The sequence below is a fragment of the Aedes aegypti genome, chromosome 2 (genome assembly GCF_002204515.2).
Source record: "Aedes aegypti strain LVP_AGWG chromosome 2, AaegL5.0 Primary Assembly, whole genome shotgun sequence".
Classification (NCBI taxonomy): domain Eukaryota; kingdom Metazoa; phylum Arthropoda; class Insecta; order Diptera; family Culicidae; genus Aedes; species Aedes aegypti.
In genome coordinates, this window is record NC_035108.1 from 61156876 (window position 1) to 61170199 (window position 13324).

General features: G+C 36.6%; 1 protein-coding gene across 1 annotated transcript in view; it reads right to left on the reverse strand.

Annotated features, from left to right (window-relative positions):
- The window catches only part of LOC5569443 (uncharacterized peptidase C1-like protein F26E4.3), a 306047-nt gene that overhangs the window by 267874 nt on the left and 24849 nt on the right, over positions 1 to 13324 (reverse strand). The window contains exon 2 of the mRNA XM_021840968.1: positions 3269 to 3278. The gene's annotated coding sequence lies outside the window, so the exon portion shown is untranslated. The remainder of the gene's footprint in view (positions 1 to 3268; positions 3279 to 13324) is intronic.

Here is a 13324-nt window from a genome sequence, read left to right on the forward strand (position 1 = left end):
GCAACACCTCCATATGCCCCATCAAGTCAATTATTACAATAAACAAAAAAAATTGGGTCCAGATTTCAAATTAGTTTAAGTTATAACTGCTATATATGTGTTTTTAGGGTGCCGGTGCCATTAGTGGACTACCTAAGCTATAAAAACAATCATAAGAAAATAACGATAAGACTTAACAAAGATCTTTTGGCGTCAACAAAAAGATTTCAACCTCTACTATATGGAAAAAATATAAGAAGAGTGAAAAAACTAATGTTTAAACATAAAATCGCTTGAACCACTATTGGTACACGTGTTCCAGTAGTTGCGCTAGTGCTCCAGTAGTAGACGTTCGGGAATGATACAATGAATTTTAAACAAAATGATGAATTTCTACATAGGCTTAACATTTTTCCCTCGGAACAGCAACTAATATCTTTCGAATGAAGCATAAAGATCATCTCTGGGTCTTTTCTTCATTCTTATACATCCATTTTAAAAACTGCTTTCATCCGTAAATCCACTACTGGAACACGACGGCAACAGCTGGTGCAAGGGAGCAAATTTTTCGCATAAACTTAATTATTTTTATGACTTTTTGATAAAATTAAAAGCTGAAATTTGGCAAATCGACTAAACTAGAGACGATCTATCCACCAAAAATAGCCCATGTCGTTTTTATCAAAAAATGTACGTTTTATTCCACAGTCCAATCTACTGGTATATTAAAACCATTGGTACCGGCTCTCTAGTTATTAGAAAATTAAACAGCTCGTCCTCTTTACCATCCAAAGAACAAGCATCAAAATATTTAAATTATTTTTGGATCCATTAGAGAAACGTAAAACAAAAACAATTTCAAGTATAACTTGAAGTTGGTCCATTATCCGATGATTAACCGTTAGAATTTTTGGTAGATTAAGAGGCGGAATAGAAGTTTCCTGTGGTATTTTCCATTTGATTTGAAAAAATTAGAACGATTACTCGTAGTATGAAAAGGGAAAAAGTTTAAATTATATCGGCCACAATATTGGCATTGGATTTTCCGTGGGTAGATCCATTAGAAATTAAAAGATTCGAACGGCTACCCCAGGGATTGAACTTGTGAATGAGTATGATTATAATCTTCCTGAGAGGCCACACGATATACACATGCAAAGATGGTCAATCGGCAAAGAAAGCTCTCAGTTAATAACTGTGGAAGTGGTCATAAGAACATCTGAGAAGCAGGCTATGTCCCAGTTGGGACGTAACGCCAGAAAGAAGAAGAAGTTAACTGCAAAATGAGCATTGTTCGATACTCTAACAGGCAAATTCCGGAAACGAAAAACATGATCGTTCATCCTCCTGGAACGAGCCTTGACGATTCACTCACGCAAAGGGCAATCCCAAAAGACTTATGATTGCCCCAGCAATTCGCGCATACAAACTTTTTGGTATCATCCTCTACAGGACAGACGTCCTTGGCGTGAGAAGAACCTCCGCAAATCATGCATTTAGCATCTATGTGGCAATGTTTGGTACTTTTGAAACCGAAGGCACTGAGTGGAGTTCTGGTAATTTCATCCAGGTTTCTGGAAATGGACATCGAACATAAGCCTTGGTTTTTCTAAAGCTTTAATATTATTTATATCTTTTTTTGTTAAAGTGAACTAGATAATATTCTTGAGAAAGCCCTTTCCGAAGAATGCCAGATAGGGTTCTCTTTTTCATAATGATTACTTGGACTGGAGAAAATACAAGTAAATCATTTATTCCATTTTTGATCTCTTCAGGTGACTTATAGTCGCTTAAGAGACCTTTCAAGACAACTTTGAACAAACGTTCAGTTTTGTCGTCATGAGTAGAAAATTTGTGCTTTTTCTCAAGATGTTTGAGAAGAAGTTGGCGATCTTCAAGAGTTTCCGGCAAAACGCGACAGTCTACTTTTTTGCAAATTGTAAGGAAACCTCGATTCCCCTAATGGAGTTCAAGATCTCCTGCCTAAATCCTCCAAATTCCGAACAACTGACCACGATAGTCGGCACTGTTTGCTTCCTCATTTGAATCTAAGAGCCTGGGCTAGAGGCTGCTTCTATTTGGTGTTCGGAAAATGTGTCTAAAGCATCGAAATGATTGCTCATTTCGATGCAATTATCAACATCAACCAATTCACCCTTGGAAGAAAGCGCGCATTCCGGAGAAACGTCCTATCTTCCATTTTTGCCACGTTTAGTGACAGTTTTTAACCCCACTTTTTAGAAATGAAATTGTAAATTCAGAGATTCACCCTTCCTTTCGTTTGAGGTTGCAACCATGTTTAGTGAATAAACGAAAAGTAACCTTCTAAGATGTTTTTTTTTCCTAAAATAGTGTCCAAGAAGGATAACCACCGCTGGCTTTCGCTAACGGGTCCAACAAAAAATTGAAGACACTTGCCCTAGCAAGGATCGTAAAGGGATCAAAAGTATAAAAATAGTAGTGAAACGTACTGTTTTTGTAGCACTGAAAAGCACCGTTTTTTAGCACTCAAAAGTACTGTTTTATTTCTTAAGAGTGTTCCAAGAGCAGAGAGAATGTGAGTACGCACAGCACAAAGGTACGATGCGCACTGGAGGTGGTTGGGCTGAACCCAACCTGCAAACGCTCGTGGTCCCGCTCCAGTAATCGCTGCAACGTTCGATCGCTATTTCTCAAATTAAATAAACTACGCAGATTGACAACTCTGTCAGGGAGCACTCTCCTCCCCTCCTTAGGATAACCGATTGACAAGTTGCAACCTTTGACAGCTGGTAGCAACGGCACATCGGTGCTAATCTGGAAACTGGGACTCACCAACCGCAGCACCCGATTGCTGCATCAACCTGACTCAAACTGGGTGACGATGGCTGTCGATGTGACACTGCGCGTTGAGGTGGCCCATTTTTGTATAAGAAAATATGAATTGTAAAAATCTTGGGTTACATGTTGCTCCCCACAATTGTTCATTTGGACCCCCAGAAGCATTTCAGAGTTGACGGATTTCACTCAAATTTTCTAACAGTATCGTTTGGGGGTCCAAATGAACAAATTTGGGGTGTGTAATTTAAGGTATTTGTAGTTCGATCATCTCGGGCCACCCTTCTGCCCATTGAATCCGGTTGATAGGTACCTCTGGCTGGGCTGCTGTGGCTAACCGCAAGCTCCATGTGTTCGAACGTGTGTTATTTGCGTCGTCCGGAGTCGACGCGTGAAAATCGAGACCTAAAGTCTGCTCTGGTTGGTGTGTGATCTGCGCCGGATTGAGGTTCGAGGTATCCACGAAACTTACCTTACGGATCCTGAAACGGAGGGCGAAGAAAAGTATATCAGTAAAGGAAGTTGCTAGTGGCAACGCGTTGACTTGCATACAGGTTACAATCACGGTCGGTCGATGGTAGAGAAGAAGGGGCAGGAGAAACGTATGAGAATTGCTGCACGAAGTGGGTGATTCAATGTTCAGTCATTTGCAATTTTATCGGAGTGGTTCAAAATTTGCATGCAACTTTAAATGGATATGATATCGTAAAATTCTGACACTGCATTCAGGACCACCCAAAAATGGCCATATCAAAATGCGAACCGCTTGCTAATGGTTGTGGATGGTGAGAAATATATGGCTATTTATATGCACAACCTTGCACTCGACACTACGATAACGGTTGGCAGTCGTTTATTGGTTTAAATGTTTTTGGCATTCCATTCCGCTGCCTACCAAGAGATCTAGACAAATGGTCTGTAAATTTCGTGTTTATATTGAAACAAGGTTTATCAGGATATGAATATGCCTTAGGGGTTTCGTAGTTTTTCACTTTCTTAACGGTTATTAAAGGGTAAGCTATCTGTAGGTGATTTTTCCAGAAACTCATCCGAACATTCTTAAATAAAGTTTTCCCAGAATAACAAAAAAAAACCCAGAGTTTATTTCTTTTGCATGTTCATTTTACGGGCATCAGCAAACGAGTTTCGGATGCAGCGACCGTTCCAGTCGTAAATCAACTCCAATTGTTTTCGAAGTGACAAATTGGCAGCCCCTGGGAGACCCCCAAATTGGTTGGTTCATGAATTTATATGCGTCGTGGCGCAGACAGCGAGCAAAACAATCGCCAGCGATGACAGCGAATTAACCGGTCGCTAATCGATTGACAAATTTGCACTTGCACTTGATTGTTGTGTTTGCATTTTTTTTTTCGAGGGTAATTTCCTGGAAGACGTTGTGACACTGGACTGCCAGCAGTCGAATCAATTGCCATTAAAAGCCAACGAAATCAAATTTGGCACCGATCAGAATCGTAACCTGACTCGTGTCCAATTTGCTAATGAAGAAATTCAAAATCAATCGAACCTGCCCGAAGCGGAATTTGATGACCCGCAGAACCATGATTCGATGGAGAGAGAAGGGGAGTGGGAGAGAAAGCAATCAATAATCCGGCAAAGGTCATCTCATGGGTTTGATACTCGACCCACAACAGTCTCGACGAGCTTTACCACGCTGGCTGGTTGGCAGCATCATCGATGCTTTGATGATGGTTTGATGGGGCGTGGGTCATTTGGTATAAAGTCGTTTGGGATAAAGTTGTTTGGCATAAGTTCGATTGGTATATAGGTGATTTGGGATAATGGTCGATTAGGAAATCTCCTCGGTCCACAGAAATATTGATTATGCCAAAAGATCACGAGCGGGGAGGGGGTCTTGCTGAAAATCCGAAAAAGTTGACCATGTGGTTTATGGACAACCCGTTAATCGCTTATTTTTATTCTTCTAACAGAGATAGCTCATGACACATGAACATGATTTAACCCTCTAATACCCAACCCCGCCTTTAGACGGGGTACACTTTGGAATTTTGTGTATTTTTTCGTAGCTCGGAAATCAAAATGATTTTATTTTTGGCTTAAACCTTGACTCATAACACGCATATAAGAAAAGTTTTTTATTACTTTTGAAACTTTCTTGTATTTTTGAAAATAATTTGAAAAATTGTATTCTTATATAACCTACAAATGCCCGGGGTACATTTAACGTGTAATGTAAAAAATCGTATCTTTTATATTTTTCTACGATCAACCTATCACAAAAGAAGAGCTTGGTGGTATTAAAATAATTTCAAACCTGTTTTTCCGTTAATTGCACGGAAAATAAAGATATTTCCAGAAAAATATTAATAATTTAATATTAATAATTAGTAACTAGAAGAGGCTTCAAGAAAAAATGAAGAAGTGTAGGGATGTTCAAAAAGAAAAATTATTAAAATCAAAAACCAAAATTCATAGATTTGCGAGTAAAAATAAATAATTGTCCAATACGTGTTAAGAACGATTTTAGATAACTAAAAATGATATTTAGATCGAAAATAATAATTTGGGTATTAGAGGGTTAACATATCTGATGAAAAATTCGTTGGATATGCCATAAATCAATAACCTTTTCTAACAAATCAATTATTCATCAACATCAACTCTCCAGGCGATACAATCACTTCAGCGGTTCTTAAACATTTCGATAGCTTTCTTATGAAATGATTCATTTTTTGACTTCAAATAAGCCTCTGGATGAGATTTAGCTGTTACTGTCCACGCGGCTGACTGCTGACGTGAATTTGGAACATAGGCGCCAACTTTGGAGGGGTGGAGCACTTTTTGCCCCCTAAATAATTTTACAGAGGGGAGAGTTATCGATAATTTCATTGATAATGTATTCACACAGTTGAAAACCGGAATTTTCGACACGCGAAAAACGGATTTTCTCCAAATCTATGCGACGGAGCTACGTCGGACAAAGTGCACTGGGCAGTCCACCAGATCCGCTGTCCAGCGCACTATGTCCAACGTTAGGTTCAACGCATAGGTTTTGAGAAAAATCGATTGTCGCGTGTCGATGATTCCGGCCTCAAGTCACAATATATTCTTCCTGAGCTTTTATCATCTTCCTCAGCTTGTTCAAATCGGCCGGTTGAACGTGTCGAAAGAAACCAACTGCGTATTGCATGAATGTTAGCATCATCATGCTTTACACTCTAAGAACATTCCATTTCCATATTGAGTGCGCTAACTTTACCAAAGACCAGAATTTGCTAGCTTAATAATAAAAAAATGAATCGATTTTGCGTATGCTGGTTATGCATTTGATTGTTATCAATTTGATTTTAATTATTAAAACCTCTCGTTATAATGTGGATATCCTTCTAAGTTGATGTAAATATGTTTGGATGGACACCCGATCTATTCCGAACAAAAATCATTCTATTAGGAAACTTCTTAGCGTGCCGGAATCTTTCGGAGAGAGAAAAAGTGTAACCTGTTCAACTTATTTCGTTGAATTGGTGTTTCCACATCAGCCATTCCATGAAAAACCAATCTAGTGGGTCACCGAACTCCGTGAAAATTTGCTAATTTGTTCCTTATCCGAAATAAGGATACATGTGTTTTTGGATTTTTTGATTAGGGTGACCATTTCCGAAATAGGGTGACCAGAACAATCGCGATTTTTTTTTTTAATATTCTAACTTTTAAACCACTTGACCAATTTTATTTTTTTGACGGAAAAAAAAAATTAAGCTAAAGATTTTGACTTTTCAAGAAAAATATGAAATTTCACAAAAATTGTTTTTATTTTTTACATGAAAAAAATCAATAATTTCAGTTTTTTCGTGTTTTGAAGACCTCGGGACCAATTGGGCTATTGCTGTTCTCATTTTTTCTTGAAAGTTCAAAAAATTTTACGTTTTCTGTCAAATTTTTAGCGATGCATGTTTTTTAGTTTTTGGGATATATTAAAAAAAAAAAAATCAGTAATTTTTCATCGGCACACACTGTTGGCTTCAGCGATTTGATTTTTTATTCAAAACAAAATAATAACTTTTGAACAGCTCATCCGATTTCCAGTATTTTTCATGGAATGAAAGCTTAAGGTTTAAACTTTTCAGTAAAAACTATAAAACTATATTTTTTTACTTGAAAATATATAAAAATTTCCTTAAACACTAGAAATTTTTATATATTTTCATGTAATTTTTTTCTCTCAAAGTTTTCAATTTTGTTTGGAAAGTTGAAATCTGAAGAAGAGAGGATCGATGAAGAGAAATCGATCATGTGACATACGCCCCACACTGGGGCAGATCGCTGTTTTTGACGGCCAAAACCTCTACTGCTCTGGGTATGCATCCTAGAAGTTTGGTGTCTTGAACAAAGTGTTTTGGAATAATTTGTTCTTCATTTGACTCATTCAGAATTGATCTAGATAAGTGAAAACTGATCTAGATCGGTTTTATCTTTTGATAGAAGGGTCCTAGCAAAAAACTTTCTTCTGCAAAGTTGTTCATTGAGGTATTTTTGATATTTCTTCCAAAGACACTTACACTCTATCACTGACGTGGGTGACGCTGTATGACACTTAAGTAAAAACAGTCCAAAAATCGATTTTGACCATTTTTTCATACATAAAATGGATAAAAATGTTTTGTCATCGAGTTTTCAAAGCTTAATAATAAAAAAGTAATTCAACAACATTTACTAGCAACATTTTCAGATTTAATGATACTTTTAGTAAAAACAGTCCAAAAATAATGTTTTACAAAATCCTGGTTAACTCATGAACTGGCAGATGATGGAAGCTAATTTTTTGTCCTCAACTAGTCAAGAACATAAGTTTCATTGTCGTGAAGAAACAAAGTGGGGCCGAGTGGGGCTTTTTGCTAGAATAATTTAGGGATCAGACAAAAAGAAAGTTTTGTAAGCATGTGATTTAAAATGGGATACATGTCTTTCAATCTACTTTCAGATCTAGAGAAAAATAAGATTTAGAAAAAAACCTACATATATGAATTACCCGAAGAATTCAGACGTATTTCATTTATTTGCATCGAATAATATGACTTTCATTGAACACAATATTATCACCCTAATAAAAATCGAAGGATGTAGATACACATATGAGACAAATTATCTTGAATTCCGTTTAAATGTTTATTAAAACACCAGTTTAGACATGACTCCTTCGAAACACTTTGTCAACATTCAATTAGTTTAGGTAATAATTTTAAAAATATAAATTCATGTTAATCTTATCAAATATAAGCATTTTTTTAGCATGTTTTCATCAAATTTCCAAACCGCCACAACAAAAAAGCCCCACGTGGCCCCACTGTTCATTCTTCGCGACAATGAAACTTATATTTTGCCTAGTCGTATACAAAAAAATTAGCTGCCGCCATATGCCGCTTCATGAGGATCCAGGATAAGATTTTGTAAAATGCTATTTTTAGACTGTTTTTACTAAAAATATAACAAAATATGAATATTTTGCTAGTAAGTAATGAAAATTTACTTGTTATAGTTGAGCTTCTAAGACTCGATGACAAAATATTTTTTAACCATTTTTTTCATTTGAAAAAATGGTCAAAATCAATGCTTCGACTGTTTTTACTAAATTGTCATATATTGCCATCCACGTCAGTGATAGAGTGTAAGTGTCTTCGGAAAAAATGTCAAACATTCATCAATAAACAACTTTGTGGAAGAAAGTTTTTTACTAGGACGCTCTTATCAAAATATGAAACTGATCTAGATCAGTTTTCACTTATCTAGATCAATTCTGAGTTAGTGAAAATGTAGTTAAAATTATTTCAAAATACTTTATCGAAGACACCAAACCTCTAGGATACATATCCAGAGTACTAGAGGTTTTGGGCGTCGAAAACAGCGATCTACCCCAGTGTGCGCCCTTATTCTAGCACACACTTGATATGGGATTTGGTTCAACAGTGGCAGTTGAACAGGTTGAACGCACAGTAGCGTTTTTCTACGGCATGTTCTCTTCACGTCATACTGGAACAACATTTTTATTTTTATTTTTACAAATTATTAGGCAATGCTAACTAAATAACGAAGTTTTGTATAAAATTATTCAAGTTATTATTTAAGTTTTACATCATTAATGATAATAACCAAACCGTCCAGATATTGGTACCGTCCGGATTTTGATTCATCACGGTAAGCTAAGCATTTCTGACCGTACAATTCGTAGTTGCTACTCCGTGATTGACCAGAATAATCTAAATTGTACAATATAGCTTGAGAGCAGCATACCATATTCAATGTACATTTTCGAGGACTCAAAACATAGTTATGTCAATACCAGCACCAGCCGCGTCCTTGCGGTCATTCAGAAAGGGAAGGAATGTTAGTGTGACGTCCATTGCTGCTAGAGACCGAGATCACCTCATCAGTTCCATGGTTTTCCCAGGAACGAGTTTTGTTAGTGAGAGGGTTAAAAATCTACATGATCAAGATTCACCTTGGTTACTGATGCGATTCATGTAAGCTCAGCTTAAAAAGCTTACTATCAGTGCGGCGACATTTGAAATGTCGAACTATTCAATGGTTTGAATCTCAAAATTTCCTTCAAGAATTCCTCCAGCAGTTCCTTCAGGAATTTATCCAGGCATTCCTAATGGAAATCCTGCAGGAGTTTCTTAGGGATTCTTCCAGAAATTTCTTTAGGATTTCTTTCCGGACTTCCTCCACGAATGCCTTCAGTAATATTTTCATGAGATCCCTAAGGAATTCCTCCAGAAGTTCCTACAGGGATTCCTGCAGAAGTTCCTTTAGGAAATTCTTCAGGAGTTGCTCCAAGAATTCCTTTAGGAATTCTTCCAAGAGTTCCTTCAGGATAGCTTCCAGGAGTTCCTTCAGAAATTCCTCCAGGAGTTCTTTAAGGAATTCCTCCTGGAGTTCTTTCAAGAATCCCTCTAGGTGTTCCTCCAGTAATACCTCCAGGAGTTCCTTAAGGATTTCCTTTAGAAGTTCCTACAGGAATTCCTTCAGAAGTTTCTTCAGGAATTGCTTCAGAAGTTCTTTAGGAATTCTTTCAGGAGTTCCTTGAGGAATTTTTCCTCCAAATATCTTTCCAAGAGTTCCTTTAGAAATAACTCACGGAGTTCCTTCAGTAATTGCTCCAGAAATTCTACAGGAATTCAACCAGAAGTTCCTTCAGGAAATTCTTCAGCAGTTGCTACAGGAATTCTTCCAAGAGTTCCTTCAGGAATTCTCCGAAGAGTTCCTTCAGGAATACCTCCAGGATATCCACTTTCAGAATATCCTTCAGGAATTCATCCAGCAGTATCTTCAGGAATTACCCCAGAAGTTCGTTCAGGAATTTCCTTAGGAGTTCCTTCAAGTAAATCCTCTTCAGGAATTCCTTCAGTTGTTCCTCCTGTAATACTTCCAGGAGTTTCTTTAGAAATTCCTTCGGAAGTACCTACAGGAATACCTCTGGGAATTCTTCCAAGAGTTACTCCAGGAATCCATCCAGTAGTTCCTTCAATAATACTTCCAGCAGTTTCTCAAAGAATTCCTCTAAAAAATTTCTAGGCTCTACCACTAGGTTTTTCTCCAGAAATTCCTTCAAATTTTCCTCCTGGAGTATTTTCCAAAGTTCGTTCAGGAATATCATGAATATCATCAAAGATTCCTTGGAAGAGTTCATATATAAATCCCTAGAAGGAAATCAGCAAAAAAATCCTGAAAAAAATATTCTGGAAAAATCTCTAGAACACTGGAAGATTTTTTCTAGAGATCTTGGGATGAATGTTTTGAGGAATTCCTTGGGAAATTCTAGTATATCCTGCAGGAATAATTGGAGGAGGAAATCCTTAGAGAATATGTACCAATAGTTCCACAAAATTTTCCACCGGGAACCTTTTAACGAATCTATTCAAGAATTCTTCCGGAATTACCTAGAAAAAAATCAGAAAAACTCCTGTAGCAGTCCTTGAAGTCTTTAAGGTATCCTTTCCACGACACAAAAGAAATTCATCCAGACAATGCGCAAGTTTTTTCTCAGGGAACTACTCCAGGAATTCCTGATAGTAGTTCTCCGAGAAGTCCTCCACATATTTCTTTAGGAATTTCTCTAAGGTATCCTGGAAGATTTTTCTATGGAATCTTTAGAAGAAATCCTGACGGACTCCATAGAGATAACTTTTGCATTATCGGAGGAAAATCTGGAGAAATTCCTGGAGAAATATCGAGAAGAACCCCTGGAGGAATAATTGGCGGAATCTCAGAAGGAATAAGTGGAAAAAATTACAAACGAATTACTGAAAAAAAACCAGTAGGAATTCCTGTAGGAACCCCTGTAGGGATCCTTGGGAGAATTAATGAAGAATCCCTGAAAGGAATTTGGGAAAATACTCTTCGACATATGACTAGAAAAAGCTCTGGAGTAATCATCAATATAATTTCTGTATGAATCCATGGATGAGTGCTTGAAGAAATTCCTTGATCCTGTAATATTCTGGAGGAATCTTTGAAATAATTCCTGGATGACTTCTTGGAGGTGTAAATTCCTGAATAATATGCTGTAGAAGTTTCTGGAGGGGAAAATCTCTTGAGAATATCCTGGAAGAATCTTTGAAAGAATTACTTTTTGAAGACAATTATTCTGGGAATGAGCAGCACTAACTTATCGTCCTTGTTGAAATTTATCTACGGATCAAGAGTTAACTTCAATGTACTCAACATATTCCTTGAACTATAATCTTCCATGTAAATCACATCTTTCACCAAAATGTTATATAACATGGGTTTTATCATTAAATGAAATAAATGCTTACGAAATTATCATCATTCGTGAACTGCCGAATGAAACAACACAAGAACAGCTTACAAAAACTTACCACTTTAAAAGGTCCAATTCTCCGCTCCAATGCCAATTTTTTTACAGAAGCTACGCACCGATCACTTGTGAACTATTGAACTTTTGATTTGTATATAAAGCACTCGAAAATACTTATTTTTTATGCTTTCAATCACAAATTAAAATTAATGCACTTTGATTTCGTCAGCAATCACTTTATATTACGGGACCAGGTCGCCAGAAAACCATATTCAATTGCGGTGTATTTATTATTCACGATTTAAATTCACAGAAAAAAAAACCAAACATGACTAATTAATTTATTGGAATTAGGCAACAAAGCATGCATTGGTAACAATTGAGCCTTTTAATACTTTGTTATTTGAATATTGTACTGCATAATCTTCAACTTACTGAGAAACATATAAAATATACGTCTTTTAATAGTTGAACTATTTTGTCAACACTCCTGTTGTTCTACAGGTAATCAGAGGAGGATGTGTCAAGTCATAAGTGAATTGATTTGCATAGGGCCTATTCTGATTTTTTCATACACTGAGAAGAATAGGAACGCAAATAAATTTTACTGGCAAAGTTTGGATTTTGATCCAAATGAGGTGATCGAACAATATTTATAAACCAATAAAAAATCGTGGAACATAGCAATCGGAATTTTTTTTAATGTTACCATTAAAACTTGTTACCGGTAATAACTTGATGATAGAACGTTCAAGAGCAGCAACCTTCACAGACCACAACCATATCAAGCCATTCAGCGTGTCAGCGAATAGTTCAATTCACGGTGAAATTATTTACCCTCCGAAATTAAAGAAATTTGTAAACAAATGTGCAAGTACCGTCGTTGGAGGTGAGATTTGACCAAAAATGCGTAAGTTCTCATTTATTTTTGAACAAATTTCGCAATTTGGCTTGATGTGTTCGGCTAAATATGAGAATACATAGCAAATTCTGAACAAATAATTGAAATTTGAATGTAAAGGAACATTGGAGCCGTAAAATTGGCCCAAATTCACCCCTTCGAGAGGGTGACATTAGGCTAAACAAACTACACTCAGAAAAAAGAACTATCGATAAACATAGGGAACCCTTATGAAAATTTGCCACAAGAAAAAGGATTGAAAATCATACATTTACGTTATAAAACCAGATTTGAAAAAAAACTTATTTCACGACAACCCGGACAGGCTTCAAATTTATCCCTCTCATTTACCATTATCACGTCTATCTTTTGATACTATCAAATGATACTATCACTATAGGTAGTGATAGGGATACTTTCACTTCTTGAAAAATGATGGATAGAAGATAGACTATATTATCTCTATCAATTGATAGAGGGATGGAGATTCTAACAGCATTTTTTCATCACTGATGGTTCAAGCATATCTATCTCATCTATCTTTGGGGAAAAATATACTATCTGCAAAATTCTGTAGCTATCCCTATCTATCCTATCATTGATATAAAAACCGAAACCAAAATCTTGCGCATAATTAGAAATAATAGAAATAACTCAAGGTATGTTCTCATGCATATTTTCGGAACAAGCACGACAAGGGAATGACGGAAATCGATGACCGACGCCATTTTGAAATTCAAAATGGCGGCCTCTGGTTAAGCAAAATCGTCAAAAACCCATGCAATATGGGTATTTTCGAAACGGGTGTGACGAGAGGATGACGGAAATCG